This window comes from Carassius gibelio, chromosome A3, assembly GCF_023724105.1.
Source record: "Carassius gibelio isolate Cgi1373 ecotype wild population from Czech Republic chromosome A3, carGib1.2-hapl.c, whole genome shotgun sequence".
Lineage (NCBI taxonomy): Eukaryota > Metazoa > Chordata > Actinopteri > Cypriniformes > Cyprinidae > Carassius > Carassius gibelio.
Genome location: NC_068373.1, coordinates 23623906 through 23645803, shown reverse-complemented (window position 1 = coordinate 23645803; position 21898 = coordinate 23623906). Strand labels below are relative to the sequence as shown.

At 37.2% G+C, this 21898-nt stretch overlaps 1 pseudogene; it reads right to left on the bottom strand.

Annotated features, from left to right (window-relative positions):
• Positions 1-1594: 1594 nt before the first annotated feature.
• Positions 1595-20613, bottom strand: LOC127957196 (hemicentin-1-like; annotated as a pseudogene).
• Between the last annotated feature and the right edge of the window lie 1285 nt (positions 20614-21898).

Genomic DNA, 21898 nt, shown 5'->3' with positions numbered 1-21898 from the left:
AAACCAGCACAGAAACAGGAAACAAACTACAAACACAACATAATGATTTTAAGTGACAGTGGGATGTGAAAATACTATTAAACACTATTTAAAAAAATTGCAATTTGTGATACTGTTGAATTAAAAGTTTGAAAGTACATTTTAAAATATTTTTATTTTGTACACATTTTGTCGTGCTTTAAAAAGTACACTTATTTTTATGTTTCTTCAGTATTACACTTAAAGTTAATACATTTTAAATGTACTAAATTGCAATTTACAAAAATATTTATATTTATGACATTCAAGTTTCAATAGATCTTGCATTAAAGTATATTTTGGTTTACCATGAAATTCTTGTTAACACATTCTGCACATTCTGTACACTTTAACTATATTTCAAGGTCAATAGAAGTAATTATGAAAAAGTGACATAACATACAGCCAAGTATGGTGACCCATACTCAGAATTCGTGTTCTGCATTTAACCCATTCAAAGTGCGCACACACACAGCAGTGAATATACACACACACACACACACTGTAAACACACACCAGAGCAGTGGGCAGCTATTTATGCTGCGACGCCTGGGGTTTGGTTTAAAAAGTGTCTTAAGTGTGCAAAAAAAAAAAAAAAAAAAAAAAAAACACTCTAAAGTTCAGCTAATTGCACTTAATATAAAATTGTAACTATAATTCATTTTCATTTAAATGCAATGATAAGTGTTAGAAAAACTTGATTATAATTTCTGTAATAATTATTATTCTTTTTAAAACTGCAAAAGTCTCCTCCTTTTTAAAAGAGTTGTATGCTGTTTGCATCTGTTGAAATTAAATGTGTGAAAAAAGAGCTTGGGGCAGTGCATGAATAAAGATTGTGGTTGTGCTGCTGAGGTCTGTTTGCATCTTTGTAAAACTACTGCATAGGTTTTTGTTTTGCAAAATGCTTTACTCCACAATGCCAAATATTTTAGGTTTCTTTAGATTTTTATTTTAGATTTTAACTACTGTATGTGTAAAACTAAAGTTTTGACAACTGAAAATATCTTGTGTTGCTAAATGATAATTAGCTAAACAAGAAATTATTTCCTTGCTGTCATTAAAACATGGCATACAACAGGAAAATTATGTTTTTTTGTAAAATTATGTAATTTCATTGTTTATCTCCATTATTATGTGTGGAGTATGTAAATGCGGTCTAGAATGTCCGTACGGTGCGTACATATTTACATCAAGTTTATTTTTTATAAATCATGATATGTGTGTGAAAAATTGCGTACGCATGTTTCTATGACCATTTTGTGCGTACGCCACGTTTATAAATGAGACCCCTGATCTCTCCAAATCTAAGTTCATCTTTTGTTCAATAAAAAACTAAATTTCTAGGTCTCCTAGTCTGACTGGCCAAAGAAGTTGTCAAAACCGCTCTAAACCAGCCTAGCTACGACCACCTAAAACCACCTATTCATTTCAGAATCAGAAAGAGCTTTATTGCCAAGTATGCTTGAGCATACGAGGAATTTGTTTTAGTGACATAAGCTTCCAGTACACAGAGACAACAACACAGACATGTGCCATAAATGATAATGGAATAGGATTGAGCAAGATGCAGGGATGTACTATGGAGGGTTTATTAACAAATAAATAAATATGAGGATATTGCACATTTTTATTGCATAAGTGGGGAACATTTAACTGTTCATGAGGTAGATTGATTGCCTGTTCTTGTGCCTGACTGTCCTGGTGTTTGTGGTTCTGAAGCACTGGCCAGATGGCAAAAGTTCAAAGATGGGGTGACTTGGATGTGAGGGATCCAGAGTGATTTTCTGAGCCCTTTTCCTTACTCTGGATGTGTACAGTTCTTGAAGGGTGGGCAGGGGAGTACCAATAATCCTTTCAGCAGTCTGAACCATTGATTGTAGTCTTCTGATGTCTGATTTTGTAGCTGAACCAAACCAGACAGTTATTGAAATACACAGGACTGACTCGATGGCTGAGTAGAACTGTTTCAGCAGCTTCTGTGGAATGTTATGCTTCCTCAGCTGGCGAAGGGAGTACAACCTTTGTTGGGCCTTTTAAACAATGTGATTGTCCCATTTCAGGTCCTGAGAGATGGTGTTTCCCAGGAATCTGAATGACTCCACTGCAGCCACAGTGCTGTTCATGATGGTGAGTGGGGGGGGGGGGGGTGCAGGGGGGTTTCTTCTGAAGTCCATGATCATCTCCAGTGTTTTGAGAGTGTTCAGCTCCAGGTTGTTAAGACCACACCAGACTGCCGCCTACTCAACCTCTTGTCTGTAAGCAGACTCGTCACAGCCCTGGATGAAGTCGATGACTGTAGTGTCATGTGAAGACCACACCCCTGAAGGCGCCAGTGTTGGTGGAGCATCTGTTTGACATGAATTTCCCCAGTCTCACTAACTGTTGCCTATCTGTCAGAAAGCTGGTGATCCACTGACAGATAGAGCTAGGATTAGAGAGCTGGGTCAGATTGGTCTTAAGGGCTGTTGGGATGATAGTGTTAAAAACCAAACTAAAGTCCACAAACAGGATCCTCACATAATTTTAGCTGTTTCTTTCTTTCAGTGGGAAATGCTGACACTCATGCTTTCAGTGGCATTTCTGTTTTCGAGGAAAAAAAAAAACATGCTTGCGGTGACATTTCTGTTTTCGTGAAAAAAAAAAAAACATGCTTTCAGATGGCGTTTCTGTTTTTGTGGGGGAAAAAAACATGCTTGCACTAGGCATTTCTGTTTTCATGACACTTTCAAGTGTAATGTCCAATGAGTGGCACTGAAAGTGTGTTCAATTTTATGTGAAACAGATGAATGTGCATCTAGGGTAACCATATGTGCTCTCTTTCCAGGACATGTCAGGATTTCTGTGTTGCCTAAAATATCCAGGATTTGGCTTTGTTTTCCTGCTTTCATACTTGCTAATCTACCAGTCGTGGCATGTGAGAAGGTGGGATCTACTGAAAATGGTCAAAGCGATGCAAATGCTTGCACTTATTAGATGTGTTCAACTGATTGTCTGGTTTAAGCTGGTTTTCTAGCCTGGACATACCTGGTGAGCAGGCTGGATTTCGAGGGGTTTTGGCCACTTCTTTAGCTGGTCAGACTGGGAGACATGCTGGAAAAACAGCTTAAACCAACTGGCTTCATGCTGGAAGACCAGCTAAAACCAGCTACTTCCAGCTTAAACACGCTTAGGCTGTTTTAGCTGGTTAATTCAGCAGGGTGTGCTGTTCAAACAAAGCCAAAACATGAATATTTAAGGCATTACCATTAATTCAATTTCTTTATGTAAGGCAAAGTCTGAGGAAAGTGAAAATACAGGTATCCAATTAGTAATTAATAAAGAATTATCAAATAATTCTGCAGGACTTATTTTGAACCTGATACATAAGGCCCATTCTAAATAGAAAATATTGGGAACCCATAGGTAATTAATAATTAATTATTAGATAATTTTTCAAGGATCACTTGAAACAGACCTGAAACAGTATTCTAAAGTGAAAACATAGGGAACCCATTAGTAAATAATAATTAATTATCAAATAATTCTGCAGGATTTCTTTTTAACCTGAAACAGTAGGCCTATTCTAATCTAAAGTGAAAATGTTGAGATCCCATTAGTAATTAATAAAGAATTATCAGATAATTCTGTAGGAATTACTTAGAACCTGAAACAGTATTCTAAAGTGAACCTATTAGTACATAATAATAACTACATCATTTTGACTAAAAAAACAATAAAAGTAATCATAAACTTTGTAAAATACACAAAAACTTGTTTACAATCTTTATTTCAGTTGAGAACATTTCTTAATACAGCATATTTTATTCCATTTTAACATGTATACTTTCCACATTTAAACTAATTTAACAAACATTTCATAATCAAAAGTTTAACATATAGAAGCAAAAAATAAATAAATGCATATTTCATTTCCATTATATGCTAATAAGTGGGCTGTAACAAAGTTGTTACTGTAGTAGTACTTTATACTTGTCCTTTTACTCAAGTAATTTTGAAAATGAATAGGCTACATATAATTTTACTGGAATAATATTTTATTGGGGTATCTGTACAATTACTCAAGTACTTGATTTGTGGGCCAAAGCCTGATTATTATAGTGACTATTAACTGTTCATTAGTAATTATTTGATAGTTATTTTTCTTGAACCTAGTTCTTCAGGAGGTATGACAGAATATATTAGTTAATGATTAGCTAACTGTTACTTAACACTATCCTATTTATTTATAATCCTAATTATATTACATACTGATTAGTTAACACATCTTCCTTAGTAGTTAACAATAGGGAGTTAAGTGTTAATGAATAATCACTTGTTAGTTCTTCAATAATTCCTTATTAGTTATGCAGTAAGTAAGAAACAGTATTCTAAAGTGTTACCCATTCATGTAGCATCCAGTTGCTAGTAGCCTGATTTTTTCAGGTTCTTAAAATTGTCACATTGGTCGAACATTAAAATTGAACTAGCTTTGTTATTTTTTTTTAGACTCAGGTGTTCAGTGTGGATGTTTACTGGCCCAAGTTTTTTTTTTTTTTTGAGAAAACTCAAAGCATGTGCAAAAAAGGAAAACAAACTGTACCTGATTACTGAACTAAGTTATGTTTTGTGTTAATACTGTCAAAACATACAAGGTTTATGTATAGCCTCAGTTGGTTATGTCTGAAATGAAAGTAAACAACTGAAAGAAACAGATGCATGTCTGTATATTAGATGCATGCATGTCTTAAAGGGAAAGTAGGCTACATACTGCCTTGTGAATTAAAGGGATTGTTCACCCTAAAACTTAATTTTTGTCATTGTTTATTAACTCACATGTTGTCCCAAACCTACAGTATATTATTTTTTTTTTCTTGTACTGCACACAAAATAATTTATTTTGATGAATCTGGATAACCAAACAGTGGCTGGTCCACATTGATTTTGATAGTAGGAAAAAATAAATACTTTGGAAGTCACTGTGAACCTGCAACTGTTTGGTTTTCCACCTTCTTTCAAAATAGAGTTTATGTTTAGCAGAAGAAGGAAACTCATTCAAGGTTTAAACTTTTGAGTAGGTTCATGAAGGTATAAAAAACAAAACACTAACCTATTTACATTTTTGGGTGAATTATTCCTTTAATTTTAATAAAACACCAAACATAAAGAGAAAAATCATTCAATACTCGACTGAAAAAACTTTATATATTTTATCTTCTCCCACTTTGGCCTAAACATCCATACTTTCTCATATTTTGTCACCTTAATGTAACAAGCTTTGTCTTTATTATAGAGATATTAGTTTGGCTGTAATGCTCAAACAGCTTGCAAACTAGAAAAACCAACATGACAAACAATCATGATAAAATCATGATATAAAAAAAAAAACAACAAAAAAAAAACATTTTTGCCATATCGCCTAACACAGGGGTAGGCAAGTTCGGTCCTAGTGAGCCGCAGACCTGCAGAGTTCAGCTTTTTTTTTTCAGGGTTGGAGCTGAACTGTGCAAGACTGTGGCTCTCTAGGACCGAACTTGCCTATCCCTGGCCTAACTGAACAAACCAATACACCCTACCCCCCAACCATCACCCACCAAAGACCCCCACACGGTCCGTGATTGTGCCGTCGTAAGCCATTTCAGACAGAGAAACAAAGAAATAAATAAATACATTACTATGACTAATTCTCTCCTAAATCACAATTATCAGTACAACCAACAGGAATAAAATGTCTATAGTCCAGAATTATTATTTTTTTTAAATTAATAAATAAACACGCAACAACAACCAAGGTGTGAAAACACTTAAAGGAGTTAAATGGCAATGATCAATGCAACCAGCAACTGGAAGAAAATAAGAACAGTCCAGAATGTGGGACGACTACTGTGGAAGAAAAGCAGTATTAATGTTGGTACAAACAGTTCTCGTGCCGGTTAAATGTTTGTAGTTGTACTTAAAAATACATATATATATATATATATATATATGTGTGTGTGTGTGTGTGTGTGTGTGTGTGTATATATATATACATACAGGTCCTTCTCCAAAAAATAGCATATTGTGAAAAAGTTCATTATTTTCCATAATGTAATGATAAAAATTAAACTTTCATATATTTTAGATTCATTGCACACCAACTGAAATATTTCAGGTTTTTTATTGTTTTAATACTGATGATTTTGGCATACAGCTCATGAAAACCCAAAATTCCTATCTCAAAAAATTAGCATATCATGAAAAGGTTCTCTAAACGAGCTATTAATCTAATCATCTGAATCAACTAATTCACTCTAAACACCTGCAAAAGATTCCTGAGGCTTTTAAAAACTCTCAGCCTGGTTCATTACTCAAAACCGCAATCATGGGTAAGACTGCCGACCTGACTGCTGTCCAGAAGGCCATCATTGACACCCTCAAGCGAGAGGGTAAGACATAGAAAGAAATTTCTGAACGAATAGGCTGTTCCCAGAGTGCTGTATCAAGGCACCTCAGTGGGAAGTCTGGGGGAAGGAAAAAAGAAAAAACGAGAAGAGGTGACCGGACCCTGAGGAAGATTGTGGAGAAGGACCGATTCCAGACCTTGGGGGACCTGCGGAAGCAGTGGACTGAGTCTGGAGTAGAAACATCCAGAGCCACCGTGCACAGGCGTGTGCAGGAAATGGAAGCTTTAGCCTAAGTTCTGCCAGGAAGACTCAATCACTTCGTCACTAATTACCTTCATCATTATCCAATCACGTCTTTATACTCCTGTATAAAAGATCGTACTTACACATGTTTGAGTTCGCAGATGCCGAAGCGACAACAACCGCAGATTCCAACACGATTGTCCTTGCTCAAGCTGTTGTGTTTATTCATCTACTTGCTGCAATTAAGTTCGTGCCCCGCAAACTATCTAGAGTTTGACGTTCCTCTAAGATGCACACGGGATCGTTGGATTAGCTCCGTGTCGCGGTGATTATCTGCAGTCGTTAATGTTGGATGATTTACAAGCTTTTCTGGGCAGAGGATGTGAACATTGGTGGAGTTCCGTGTGCTTTCAGGCCAGGGTTGCCAGGTTCTCAAAACCGCCAGTTACTACTATTTAAAAAAAAAAAAAAAAAAATAGCCCAATCGCGTTCAAAGGGGATTTATCGGTAGAATTCACATTCTAGGGGCTATATATGATATAGCAACCCAAAAAAAAAAAAAAAAACGGTCTTGGCAGCGCTGGTGCTTTCCGAGATGTCGCGTCAGTGCTGCTTGGGTCTCAACACCTGGAAAGACTTTGGTCTCAATCAACAAATATTCATCTGTACGCTCACGTGAACCTGCACGAATGAAGTCTCTCCGGACCAGCAGACAGAATTAAGGCTGCCGGTCTCTTCGGCATCTCGCCTCCATTACTTCACAAGTCTACAGCATTATAAGTATCATTTTGTTCTATGCACTTGCGGCGCCTGGGCATTAATTAGCAGGCATGGTTTTGGTTGCGCTCCTGGTCTCCGTCTCAAGGCGCTTTCACACTAGACTTTAAACATGCGGAATTATTTCGAACGCCACTGCGAATATGGGCGGGAGCAAGATAAAACGGTCTCCCCTCGATTATCATAAGATGGATTAATATGTGCTTGCTAGCACCGTGTCTTTTGCGACGGCGTCGAAAGCGTTTTATTATATTGTAACGTTACTCTGTATCTCTCTCTATAAATATATACACCCTAAGGGGAGGAGGGGAAGAAAAAAAATAATAAAATAAAATAAATAAAACGTCGTCATTCCAATGTATCATCTGTTCCCGTCGACACTACAAACCATGCAGCTTCTTTTATTTTATAAATCTTTTAATGTATAATAAAATAGGACGCTGCGCAACAGCTAAAGTTATATAGCGCTTCCTTCCTTCCTTTGAATTTTTGTACAGAGAGGTCATGCAGCAATGTATCGCTCTCTACTGGTCCACATCCTCACGTTATGCAAATTCTCAGGTCAGAGTTCACCAAACTTGAACTTTGGAACGCAGCGAAATGCGAAATTTTCGCATAAGCTTACGTTTCCGGTCCGACGCATTCGCATGCGTATGAATGGAAGTCAATGGAGAGAAATGTAAGTGCAGTATGACCGCCCATCACTTATAACTAACTAACGGCTGGAGGGGCGCGTTAAGGAGGTTCTGCTCATGCTGTCAATCTGACGTCATCAAAAAAAAATTAAAAAACTTATTCGTTACTGAGTGGAAATGTTCAGAATTTGATAAGATTACTAAGACAAACAATGTTTAATTGTTTACATCAAGATTAGCAATGTGTGCTAGTAAGCTTAAGTCAATTAGATTATGCGTATTTTAAACTTAATTTTGATACATCAACTTAGTAAAAAAAAAAAAAAAAGAAAAGAAAATTGGGGAGTGACAGTTAAGCTACAATCAAGGCTTGTTTATTATTTCGCGCATCTACTGGTGCTGGTTCATTCACTCTTAGCTACTCGGCTGTTGCGGCTTTCACTTTATACTTTTATACTTTCAGACAGCTGTGCCCTCAGCCAACCCGGATTCTTCAGTCTGCCCTCCGTTAGAAGACATAATACTAAACGAAGTGCTTACGTCAGCTGGAAATCACATTTCTAAGGCTTCAGTCCCTCTACAATCAAGCCTACACGTTTGCATGGTCCGCTTTCTAATGTTTTTCCTTCCAATTTTTGCGTTCCTATTCTAATTTCGACCGCTGCTCCTTTTCGTTTTATATATAAAAAAATAATAAAAACGCAATCTTAAAATTTCTCTATTCGCAGACTACTTGCCAGCATCTAATCTACGCTAAAATTTTATAATCCTGATTTTCAAGCCTTTGGTTATTCAGTTCTATTACTACTTAAGGGGTTAGCTAAATCTTCCAACAAATTAAAGACAAATGTCTGCCTATTACCCTGCCCATATTGCAAAATTAATTACTTCCATCTGCTATGGCCTTCCTTCTAAGTACCTCAATATTCTTCTCGAGGCAATGTTTATCTGCCTTCTACAGGTTATGCTTCCAGGGGAATTCACTTCAAACTAATCAATTTGATCCTGCTCGCGGCATTTCCTTCAGATCTATGGTTCGGACCAAAATTCTTCTCACTCTCCTCAAGCACTCAAAAACCGATGTGCAAGTTTCTGGTGTCACCTTAACAATTCTAAAATCAATAATAAATTCTGTCCCTTCTCTGCATGGTGAAATTTCTTAAAATCCGACCTAGAACTTCAGACCTGATTCAAACCATTATTGAAGCTCAGCAAGCTCTCCTGTAACTAATCAGGTAAATTCATGCAATTACTGGTGGTGGTGTTACTATATCTGTATGGTCTATCAAGGCCTGTACATGTCTGGCCTTTGTGGCTATTTCTGTACGGTCTTTCAAGGCCTGTCTGTGTCTGCCTATCGTGGCTATTTCTGTACGGTCTATCGAGGCCTATCAGTGTCCGGCTATCATGGCTATTTTTCTGTACTGTCTATCGAGGCGTGTCCCGTGTCTGCCTATCGTGGCTGTCTGTGTCTGGCCTATCGTGGCTATTTCTGTACGGTCTATCGAGGCCTATCCGTGTCCGGCTATTATGGCTATTTTTCTGTACGGCCTATCGAGGCCTGTCCATGTCTGCCTATCGTGGCTGTCTGTGTCTGGCCTATCGTGGCTATTTCTGTACGGTCTATCGAGGCCTATCAGTGTCCGGCTATCATGGCTATTTTTCTGTACTGTCTATCGAGGCGTGTCCCGTGTCTGCCTATCGTGGCTGTCTGTGTCTGGCCTATCGTGGCTATTTCTGTACGGTCTATCGAGGCCTGTCCGTGTCCGGCTATTATGGCTATTTTTCTGTACGGCCTATCGAGGCCTGTCCATGTCTGCCTATCGTGGCTGTCTGTGTCTGGCCTATCGTGGCTATTTCTGTACGGTCTATCGAGGCCTGTCCGTGTCCGGCCATCATGGCTATTTTTATGTACGGTCTATTGAGGCCTGTCCCGTGTCTGCCTATTGTGGATATTTCTGTACGGCCTATTGAAACCTGTCTGCGTCTGCCATTGTGGCTGTCTGCGTCTGCCTATCGTGGCTAATCATGGTCTATCGAGGCCTGTCTTGCATCTGCCTATCGTGGCTGTCTGCGTCTGGCCTATTGTGGCTATTTCCGTTGGTCTATCGAGGCCTGTCCGTGTCTGGCTATCATGGCAATTTTTCTGTATGGTCTATCGAGGCCTATCTGTGTCTGGCCATCATGGCTATTTCTGTATGGTCTATCGAGGCCTGTCTGCGTCTGCCTATTGTGGCTGTCTGCGTCTGGCCTATCGTGGCTATTTATGTATGGTCTATCGAGGCCTGTCTGTGTCTGGCTATCATGGCTATTTTTCTGTACGGTCTATCGAGGCTGTCTGTGTCTGCCTATCATGGCTATTCTGTATGGTCTATCGAGGCCTGTCTGCGTCTGCCTATTGTGGCTGTCTGCGTCTGGCCTATCGTGGCTATTTCTGTTCGTCTATTGAGGCCTGTCTGTGTCTGCCTATCGTGGCTATTTATGTCGGCCTATTGAGGCTGTCTGTGTCTGCCTATCGTGGCTATTTATGTTTGGTCTATTGGGGCCTGTCTGTGTCTGCCTATCGTGGCTGTCTGCATCTGGCCTATCGTGGCTATTTCTGTTGGTCTATCGAGGCCTGTCTGTGTCTGCCTATCGTGGCTATTTATGTCGGCCTATTGAGGCCTGTCTGTGTCGGCCATTGTGGCTGCCTGTGTCTGCCTATCGTTGCTGTCTGTGTCTGACAAAATGTATAAGAAGTTTAATCTAACGTCATTTATACTGGTCATGCTTACTCTCTTTCTATATCTTCCAGGAACCTTAGGATTCACAACTGGTGGGTATACTTCATCTACTTTTTGGGGGGAAGGCTGGCCCCGTCTGTAGGTCTCATAATCCTCCTAATTTTGGGGGTTGGCTGCGCCCCTGCCTTCGTCTTCAGGCAGGAAATGCAGATTCGCTACCCTCGGATTACGAACCATGGACGGGGCCTTCCGCCAAAGAAATTTATAATTGTGCTCGCTGAGCTGTCAATAAATGTATGCTTCGTACATCCTTCTATCTCCCGAGTCTTTCTGGTAGAAATGGAAGCTTTAGCCTAAGTTCTGCCAGGAAGACTCAATCACTTCGTCACTAATTACCTTCATCATTATCCAATCACGTCTTTATACTCCTGTATAAAAGATCGTACTTACACATGTTTGAGTTCGCAGATGCCGACGCAATTTCCTTTTTTCAGCACGACCTGGCACCTGCTCACAGTGCCAAAACCACTGGTAAATGCTTTACTGATCATGGTATTACTGTGCTCAATTGGCCGGCCAACTCTCCTGACCTGAACCCCATAGAGAATCTGTGGGATATTGTGAGGAGAAAGTTGAGAGACGCAAGACCCAACACTCTGGATGAGCTTAAGGCCGCTATCGAAGCATCCTGGGCCTCCATAACACCTCAGCAGTGCCACAGGCTGATTGCCTCCATGCCACGCCGCATTGAAGCAGTCATTTCTGCAAATGGATTCCCGACCAAGTATTGAGTGTGTAACCCTGTCAATTTTGCCCCAATTAAGTCCTGAAATGATCTTTAATGCAAACACGTAAAACTAGGGTAAAATGCAATATCTAGTTCAATACTAGGTGGCAGTGCACAATGAAACGTTCTTCTTCTGCTGTTTTCTGCCATTCGAGCTGCCTTGAAAAAAGCTGGAAAACGGGAGCCAGAGCAAAAGTAAATACTAAGATTGAAATTGATTTAGAAAACGAAATATATCCTCGAGGTTGAACTACATTGAAATCTAGACGACACCTGTTGTAAAACAAAGTTATCTCGGTGAGTGAAAACTATAATTTTGTGTTGATTAGCTTGAAGCTTAAATGGTGAAAAGATGGAAAAAATGACATTTAGTTGAACATTAATTGATTTTCTGCACATTTTTGTGTAGACTGTTTTTTTTTTTTTTGAGGCTTCTTCTGGTCACGGATCCCTGGTGTTCTTTCCACCGAAGCTGGATTCCTCTCTTTTTTCCCTGATGCCTGGTTCCCTGGTCCACTGCCTCAACTAACAGCGCTGCAACAGTTCCATTGGGTGGTTTGATATGGATGTTGAGTATTGAAGGGGTGGTTGGACAGTTAAAATATTTGAGTGCACTCAAGGGTAACAATTTTTTTCTTTGAAGGATTTTCCCTTTTGTTTTGTTTCATGAGATCTAAAAAGTTGTGCCCGATTTGTTAACATCAGTGGTACTAATGCTATGTGAACTGAACTAAATATTGAATTTTGAACAAGGAAATAAGGAAATTAAATTGAATAAGAGCTACATTCAAACTTTAATCTATTGCCCTGTGCTTCTTTTGGAGTGGAATCTGTGAGTCTTTGGACCATATGATTAGTACATAACCAACCTCCTCATCGAATCTAGATTTAGATAACTCCTACAATAGATCCTTAGCCTGCCTATAAGCAGGACATACCACCGTAGGGTTACAAGTGCATAACTGAACATAATTATTTGAAGGTTGACTTTTTTTGTATTAAAAACACTTTTCTTTTATTGGTCGGATGATATATGCAAATTTTTTGAGATAGGAATTTTGGGTTTTCATGAGCTGTATGCCAAAATCATCAGTATTAAAACAATAAAAGACCTGAAATATTTCAGTTGGTGTGCAATGAATCTAAAATATATGAAAGTTACATTTTTATCATTACATTATGGAAAATAATGAACTTTTTCACAATATGCTAATTTTTTGAGAAGGACCTGTATGTGTGTGTGACCCTGGAGCACAAAACCAGTCTTAAGTTGCTGGGGTGTATTTTAAGCAATATCCCAAAAAAAAAAAAAAAAAAAAAAAATTGTGTGGGACAAAATTATTGATTTTTCTTTTATGCCAAAAATCATAGGATATAAGATATTAAGTAAAGATAATGTTCCATGAAGATATTTAAATATATACATGAAGATAAAATGTAAATATATCAATACATTTTGATTATTAATTAGCATTGCTAAGAATTAATTTCGACAGATTCAAAGACAATTTTCTCAGTATTTACATTTTTTTTGCACCCTCAGAATCCAGATATTCAAATAATCTCAACCAAATATTGTCTTGTCCTATTAAACCATACATCAATGGAAAGCTTATTTATTCAGCTTTCAGATGATGTAGAAATCTCAACTTCGAAAAAAATTGACACTTAAGACTGGTTTCGTGGAGCACGGTCAAACACACACATAGATCTATCTATCTATCTATCTATCTATCTATCTATCTATCTATCTATCTATCTATCTATCTATCTATCTATCTATCTATCTATCAGGAAAAAAATATCATAAAGTATTCAGATATGTAACAAAAGTGCAATCATTATTAATGAGACTAATTTAAATACATACATTAAAAATAATTAAAATATAAGAATTACTGCATTTTACAAAGATTTTTCATCTATAACCCACCTGTAGATTCGATGATGAACACTTTGCTGTCACTTCACTAAGAGTTTGTGGCGATGCACGCGTAATATCCTGGACCTGTGGAAAAAAACCAGTATTAATGCATACATTATATGATAATACAGAACCATTATATGCATACATAATAACAATTCACAATAACATGAGTTGTAAGAGAAATGCGATAGAGACTGCTTCTAATGAAGAGACTGTAAAGAAAAAACAAAATTAGAACGGATTTCAGGTTCAGTTGGTGGAGTTGGGGTTGGAGGAGAGAGTTAATTGCATGCAGCAATGTGATGGAAGAGACACTGAAGAAAGGGAATTTAAATAGACCACTTGTCTTAGATGTCAAGACTTTATTGGTACACGTCAGGAACAACTGTTGCCTGATGCAAGCGTGACTAACGTATCTTGACTGAACTAACGCGATGCTCAATTTATCTTTTTTTCAGAAGGAATTTTTTGTTTAATGGAAAAATTCCATGGATGTGTGTACAAAAGATTGACTGGTTTTAAACCCAGAAATCAAACACCGTGTACAAAATAAGAATAACTCAATCCAACATTAAAGAAAAAAATATAAAGTATTCGGATATGTCTTTATTATTAATTATCATTATTAATGAGAGCAAAACAACTAAGTTAAATACATTCAAACCAAAAACTATAAAATGGCATACAAAATGTCTAAATGAACATCAATGAAATCTAATTCAAATATAAGAATCACTGCATTTTACAACAGTTTTTCATCTATAACCCACCTGTGGATTCAAAGATGAACACTTTGCTGTCACTTCCCAGAGAGTTTGTGGCGGTGCACGTGTAGTTTCCTGGACTGAGTGTGGAGGACTGGAGCACTGAGGAGTTGATCTCCTCTTTCAGATGATCTGAGTACCATATGTACACAGGAGCTGGGTTTGCCTTCACTGTACAGTTTAGCGTGACCACATCCTTTTGAATGATGGTCTCTGTTGAATTCAAGTGTTTTGGTTTATCTGAGGAAGAAAAAGAGACATTTCTCAGTACACAGAACCATGATGAGCAGCTGTTTGTCATGATTCTGCCCTCGTGTCCTTGATTTTTCCTAGTCTTGAGGCAGGATCATGGCAGACCCATGTTTTGTGTACAAGCACATGGCCTTGTCTTTGGGCCATGTGCTTGTGTTGTCTCATTCCCTTGCCCCGCCCCCCTTGTTATCCTAGTCTTGTCGTGATTGTCCTATCTGTGCCACCTGTCGTGTCTTGATTAGTTCCCCTATTTAGATCTCCCAGTGTGCTCTGTCCTTCGTCGGGTCATTGTTTCCTCAAATTGTTCAACTTATGTGTTCCTACCTGTCAGCCTCCTGAGATATCTTGTCCTTGTAACCCCTCTAAGAAGTCTTTTGTCTAGCAGTGAGTGTTTATTTGTAGTTCGTGTCTCCTGTTTAGAGTCCTTGTTTACCTTGTCTACTCAGTTTTTGTTAAATTATTTAGTGTCTACCCTAGCCCTTGTTTTCCCCCTCGTGGGTTTTGTTTTTCCCTTTTTTGTAAATAAACCCTTCGTGTTGTGATCCCTGTCTGCATTTGAGTTCCTCCTTGCCAAACCCTGACACTGTTATTAATAAAGCGGTACTGTACAACTGAAACCTTTTTTATTTGTGTTAATTTTATTCATAATATGTAATATTCGTTCAAATTCTAGGTTAATAAGCAATTGCCTGTGTTTGATGAAATATGATCAGTTCACCTGATCCCTATTACTACAAAACTTGTGTCACTGTGTCGCATGGTAAGTGCAACAACTACTAAAAGTCTGCTTGATTTGGACGTTAACAAAGATTAATCATAGGAGCTGATGGATCTTACTTACAATATACAGTAATGTTGAGAGGGTCTGATGTTTCCTTTGGAGGATATTGAGGTCCTTCTGCTCCCAGATCCAGCTCTGCTTCACACCAGTATTGAGCTCCATCATCATCTCTTTCTGGACGGATCAGGAGTGTGGTAGTGACATTCACTGGAGTCTTGCTATTTTCAGTGAAGGTGGTTTGATCCAGCAGAGTCTGTCCTTTATACCATTTGACAGTGAGATACTGAACAGGAGCCACATCGTGAACATCACACTGGAGCTGATACTGCCGTCCCGCTATCATTGGTCCTGTGTGTTTCACAATGCTGATGGACACATTGTCTGGAGTCTCTGTGGAGGAAGATTTACAAACTCTGAAATCTGCAGTGATTAATGTACATTTATTAGATATTTCTGAGAATGAAAAGACAAAAAAATCAATAACAGAGAAACTGACTGTAAATAGTGACTGGGAGCTTTACTATACACTGTCCCTCATAGTTTATGAAGCAGAATGGGTCTATATCCCATTCTGTCAGGTGTGACACTCTCCATGTGATCAGACTGTTACTGGTTTTGGGCACTGCTCCTTCACTGGCTTCCCATCCAATCCCTTTATGTGGGACTGAAGTGCTACAGTTAACTGCAACAGAACCGTTGTATCTCACAACAACACGCTGCTGGCTGAGCTGAACAGGACATTCAGCTTGTGCACCTGTTAAACAAAATAGGAAGGATTTCTTTTTTATATAACACTTGTTAATCTCACAACATATATAAAATGCACCTTTTCCTTAACATTCGGAACAATTTCTAATTTGATAATATAATATACAAAATCAGAAAATATCCTCACTACACAAATTTTTCATTTTTCATTTACAGAACACAAGCTATTTATTCACAGTATCTGCCTTTCCTAACTTTTCATTCATATATTATTTAATCCAACTGATCCTAATAGTTAATCAATGGATCAGTTGGTGCATCTACAGATTTCTATATACAGTGCTGTAGACTCTATAGTTATCAGTTCTAGAGTGTTGTACATTTCTGACATTTACTTAACAGTGAGAAGCTTGTCTATTGTCAATTATGATAGGGAAAAAAATGTCAGAACTGCATTTAGCACTCCAAATACTAGTCCTAATAGAGATAACAAAGTTATAACAATTTCATGTCCAATAGAGTACTACATAAAACAAATTTAGGCTCATTCCAGGTATCAGATGTTTGTACTTCAGGCATTGAGCAAATAAAGCATACGAACCTCTGAGACTCACAAGCTGTGAAACTGCAGAGAGATAAACAAATCCAAAGAAATGTTGAAACATATTCAGTGCACTCAGGGAAAAGCAATTGAACAGGAAATGTTGTAAATAGACCAAACTTTATGACAGTAACTCTGAATATACGGTCTGTGGCTGAAAAGCTGTACTTCGAGCACACGATAATGAAACAGAAAAAGGGAACAAACCCCACCCCGGATAAAGAGATTTCAGTTGAATGACTCGTGTTAGTGGATGACAGCTGAACAGAAGCAGAAATGAAACTAAATGAACCAGAATTATTGTGATGAGTTGAAGTTATCTGACAATTTGCATCATGCAAAAACAACAATTATGTATTTAGTACTCATTCAAAACACTCATACAGCTAGCTGCTAGTCACTTGTTTAAAACCCCTTAACTGTCATTCACATTTTTGAACATAGACTTTATAGTGCACAATCCAAACTTAATTTTTTTTAAATCATGAATGAAAACATTTTGTAACATGATATATATATACCATTTACATGGAAATGCAATGTCTGATTTTAAAATGGGTTATACAGGAAGAATTTTGAGACTTTAAGTTTTCAGTTGATATATAATTTCTGATGATTTCTAAAATGTGATAGAGAAAAAGGCAATGAAGAAGTCTTTTTTTTAACAAAGGTCAGAACTCCTGTTATGATGTAGATTTTTGAGGATGCACTCTTGTCATAAATTAATCTATTATTTTTCCTACATAATTTTTTACAAAAAATATTGGTAAAATATATTACAAAACAAATATAGTCTTAGACATTTCCAGCGATATATAGTTTGTCAAGATTAGATTAGATTTAATTGTAATATAGTGAAGTAAATGTAGGCGTCCCGAGGTGACAGGTAAAGGGTTAAGTTTATCAAGTGTCACATTGGTAAAACACTGAAAAGTGAACTATTTTTACAGTAGGTGTTTAGGGAGGTTGTTCGGCTGCTAGCATTGTTTTAAATGAGAAACTCGTTCCTCGTTGTCACTGTTTCCACTGATCCTCACAAAGCACATTTGCCCCAACAAACTAAAACTGAGCAAAATTACATCAGTTTACACTGAGAAAGAAATAAATTCCAAAGAAGTCAAAGTTTATTTAAATGCTGTTTAACTGCTCAAAATAAATGTTCACGTGTAAATAATTAAATTAAATAAAAACAGGTCATTTACTCCAGCTCTGTTTGCCTTTTAAACTGTCATCTACATCAGTGGTTCTCAGCTGGTTTTGCTTCAGGTCCCAGATTTTACACTGGAGGCAAAGTGGTAACCCATTAACTCTACTGAAGTTGTTTTCCTTGTACAAGCAAACTGTATTTATTTTTTAATTACCATGAACTTCACCAATTAACATAACAGACTGGAAGGAAAACTTGCATTAAAAAAGTATGTTTATAGTGACTATCAGCTGTTAGATTTCATGCAAACATATAAAGGCAGGAATGTATATATGTGAAAGCTGTAGTAGTTCTCTGATCATGCATGATTGATTTACACTGACTTCACTTCCACAGTTGGGGAACTGCTACAAGTCAACAGAGTTTTATGGATTCATAGATTCAAACTGTTTGGGAGAAGATGAAAGTAAGAGAGGGAGAAAAAACTTCTCTTTTTTGATAATTTTTTTACCAGTTTCTTTCTTCTGTCTTTTTTTTTTATATGTATATTAAAACATTTTCCTCAATCTGAGTGACTCAAAGTGTTCTCTTTTTTAGATATGCAATGATATAGATATGGACTTAATTCAATGAATCTAAGTAAAGACCACTTTGTGTGAGGTCAAAATTGCCAACCATAGGAAATTAATAGAGGGCTATTTTTTTTTATTCAGTTAATTTTCACTTAATTTGTAATGCACAATTACAACAACTGGCATTGTCCATTGTGCTGTACAATAAATCATAACAGATATAATCAACAGATACATTCAAGCACAAAGTCACAGATGGCAAAAGAAGAGCATAAACAGTAAAATATCACATCACAGATTGTAGGCCAGATCAAATAGAAACTTTTTAGATAAGATTATAATTGTGGTATTAAGGCATTTTCTTTTAAAAATATGTGTAAAATAAAATATACGTATCAGCTATTATGCTGAACAAACACACAGAGAAATAAAGTGAGATTATAAAACATCCTGTGTGCAAAAGATTCTCATCTACAAGGGAAACAAGGGACTGATTTCCCTGTTGATCAAAACTAACATGTTTGCTCAGATTTGATGATGAACACTTTGGTGTCAGTTCCCAGATAGTTTGTGGCGGTGCACGTGTAGTTTCCTGGACTGAGTGTGGAGGACTGGAGCACTGAGGAGCTGATCTCCTCTTTCAGATGATCTGAGTACCATGTGTACACAGGAGCCGGGTTTGCCTTTAACTGTACAGTTTAGCGTGACCACATCCTTTTGAATGATGGTCTCTGTTGAATTCGAGTGTTTTGGTTTATCTGAGGAAGACAGAGAGACATTTCTCATTACTCAACAACATGATGAGCAAGTGTTATTGATAAATCAGCAAAAATACAACTGAAACCATAATGTAATAATTGACAAAATGATCTCAGTTAATATGCACATCTTTGCGTATGCTGAAATATAACAGTTGCACATCCTTCACACACTAGAAGGCCATTCAGAAAATATCAGCTGAATTATATGGCTAGCTTAGCAATAATAAACTTACAGTGCAACTCAACATTAAGATGTCCTGATGTTTTTTTTGGAGGAGGTTGAGGTCCTTCTGCTCCCAGATCAAGCTGTGCTTCACATCTGTATTGAGCTCCGTCATCAGCTCTGACTGGACGGATCAGGAGTGTGGTGTTTACATTCACTGGAGTCTTGCTATCATCAGTGAAGGTGATTTGATTCAGCAGAGTCTGTCCTTTATACCATTTGACAGTGAGATATTGAACAGGAGCCACATCGTGAACATCACACTGGAGCTGATACTGCCGTCCCTCTATCATTGGTCCTGTGTGATTCACAATGCTGATGGACACATTGTCTGGAGTCTCTGTGGAGGAAGATTTACAAACTCTGAAATCTCCAGTGATGAATGTACATTTATAAGATATTTCTGAGAATGAAAAGACAAAAAATTCAGTAACAGAGAAACTGACTGTAAATAGTGACTGGGAGCTCTACTACACACTGTCCCTCATAGTTTATGTAGCAGTATGGGTCTATATCCCATTCTGTCAGGTGTGACACTCTCCATGTGATCAGACTGTCACTGGTTTTGGGCACTGCTCCTTCACTGGCTTCCCATCCCATCCCTTTATGTGAGACTGAAGTGCTACAGTTAACTGCAACAGAACCGTTGTATCTCACAAAAGCTCTCTGTGGGTTGAGCTGAACAGGACATTCAGCTTGTGCACCTGGTAAACACATTGAGAACGATGTGATTTAAAACAGGTGAAGATACAGCACAGAATAGCAGCAAGGAAGTATCAGATAAAATAACCTGACCACGGGTCTACGTGCATCTAGAGCTTTGTATTTTATAGAGTTAGGTCAGAGTCATTTTGTTTTGGATTCTGCAGAAGCCTGATATTGTCATAATCATGATATGCAACAAAAAAACTTTACTGGTAAATGCAGTAGCAAGACAACATTTGGCAGAGTTTGTTCAAGCTCAAACATGTAAACTAAATAGAAATGAATTTAAAACTCTAAACACTGCTCCTAAGAAAAAAAGTTATAATCATTTAATCTCAAAGAACATAAAAGCTTCAGTATACAAACCTGTGAGACTCACAAGCTGTGAAACTGCAGAGAGATAAACAAATCCCAAGAAACGCTGAAACATATTCAATGTGCTCAGGGAAAAGCAAATGAACAGAAAATAATACAAAGACCCAGCTTTATGACAGTAACTCCGACTGTACAGTCTGTGCCTGAATAGTTGTATTTCAATAATGAAACAAAGAAAAAGAACAAACCCCACCCAGAAAATATTTTTTTAGAAGTCATTTCAGTGGACTGACTCCAAGAACTGTTCCCACTAATGGGTGGTCTAAAAACAGAAGCAGAAATGAAACTAAATGAACTCTAGTAACAACCTGAATTCTTGTGATAAGTTGAGTTGTTTTTACTCTAACCAGATAACCAGAACCTCTGTAGAGACTTGAGGCTGATTGGCAATCAACAATAATTTATGCTTTCACAGAAATTTAACTTGCAAAACAACAAAATCAAAACTGAAATTACTGTAAAACATTTTCAAGGGATTCATGGCCGAAAAAGTAATAATTTTATTGCATGCAGTGCCCTCTTATGGTAACTACAGAATATAAAAGAACAAAACCAGAAACATCTCAATCTCTTCAGTGGTAAGTGTTCATCCACTGCATCAAAGGTCTGTAGTTGTACAAATTCAGAGTTACAGGATTAGTTTTGAGTTGACAAACCCAAACCACTCCAATCTGGCTTTGATGATGCGGATCATCAGCTTTCTGTGTCAGCTCAGGCTTTGATTTTGTGGAGCATACTTTGCTTACATCTGATTGGTCCAATTTCAGTTTGAGATCTCTTACCCAAAACTTAGCCTGCCTTGGAGCAGGTAAAAGCCAAGCCACTTTCATGGTACCTAAAACCCAGGATTGGTGCAAACTAAACTGAAACTTATATATATGATATACAAAATTGCCCCAAAATTTATTTGTTAAAATATATTTACATTTATATATTTTCTTCTTTTATATATTTTGAGCCATTTTTGTATGCATGGAATAAAAAGAAGTAATAAAACCGTCAAATGACTGGCAACAATGCCTGCCAAACAAAAAACAAAATGAAGGTAAATTATCCTAATTTTAATAAATAATATATATATAGAGATTTTTTTTTTTTTTTTTTTACGGAACCTTTAATTAAATGTTTTACAAAAGAGGGATTTTCTGAATTATTACAATGATATATATTCATTTAAAAATAAAATGTTAGAAAGTGGTCAAATGACAAGCAATGACAGCTGCTATTTAGATTTCATTTAAATAAAATGCAAAAATGAATTTGTTAAAATACCATATATTTACGTACATATATTTTCTTCTAATATATTTTTTGCCAATTTTTGTATGCACAGAAAAAAAAAGTAATTAATCTGTCAAATAAAATGCAAAAATATTGTGCGGACATTTTCATTAAACACTTTATTTCATTTTATTTTATTTATTTTACAGATTATTCCTGAATTACTTCATTGTAATACATATGATTGAGCTGATGTATAGACAAAACTGCATTAATGACTGCAGTCACATCATCAATGCTTTCTGGTTCATCCTGG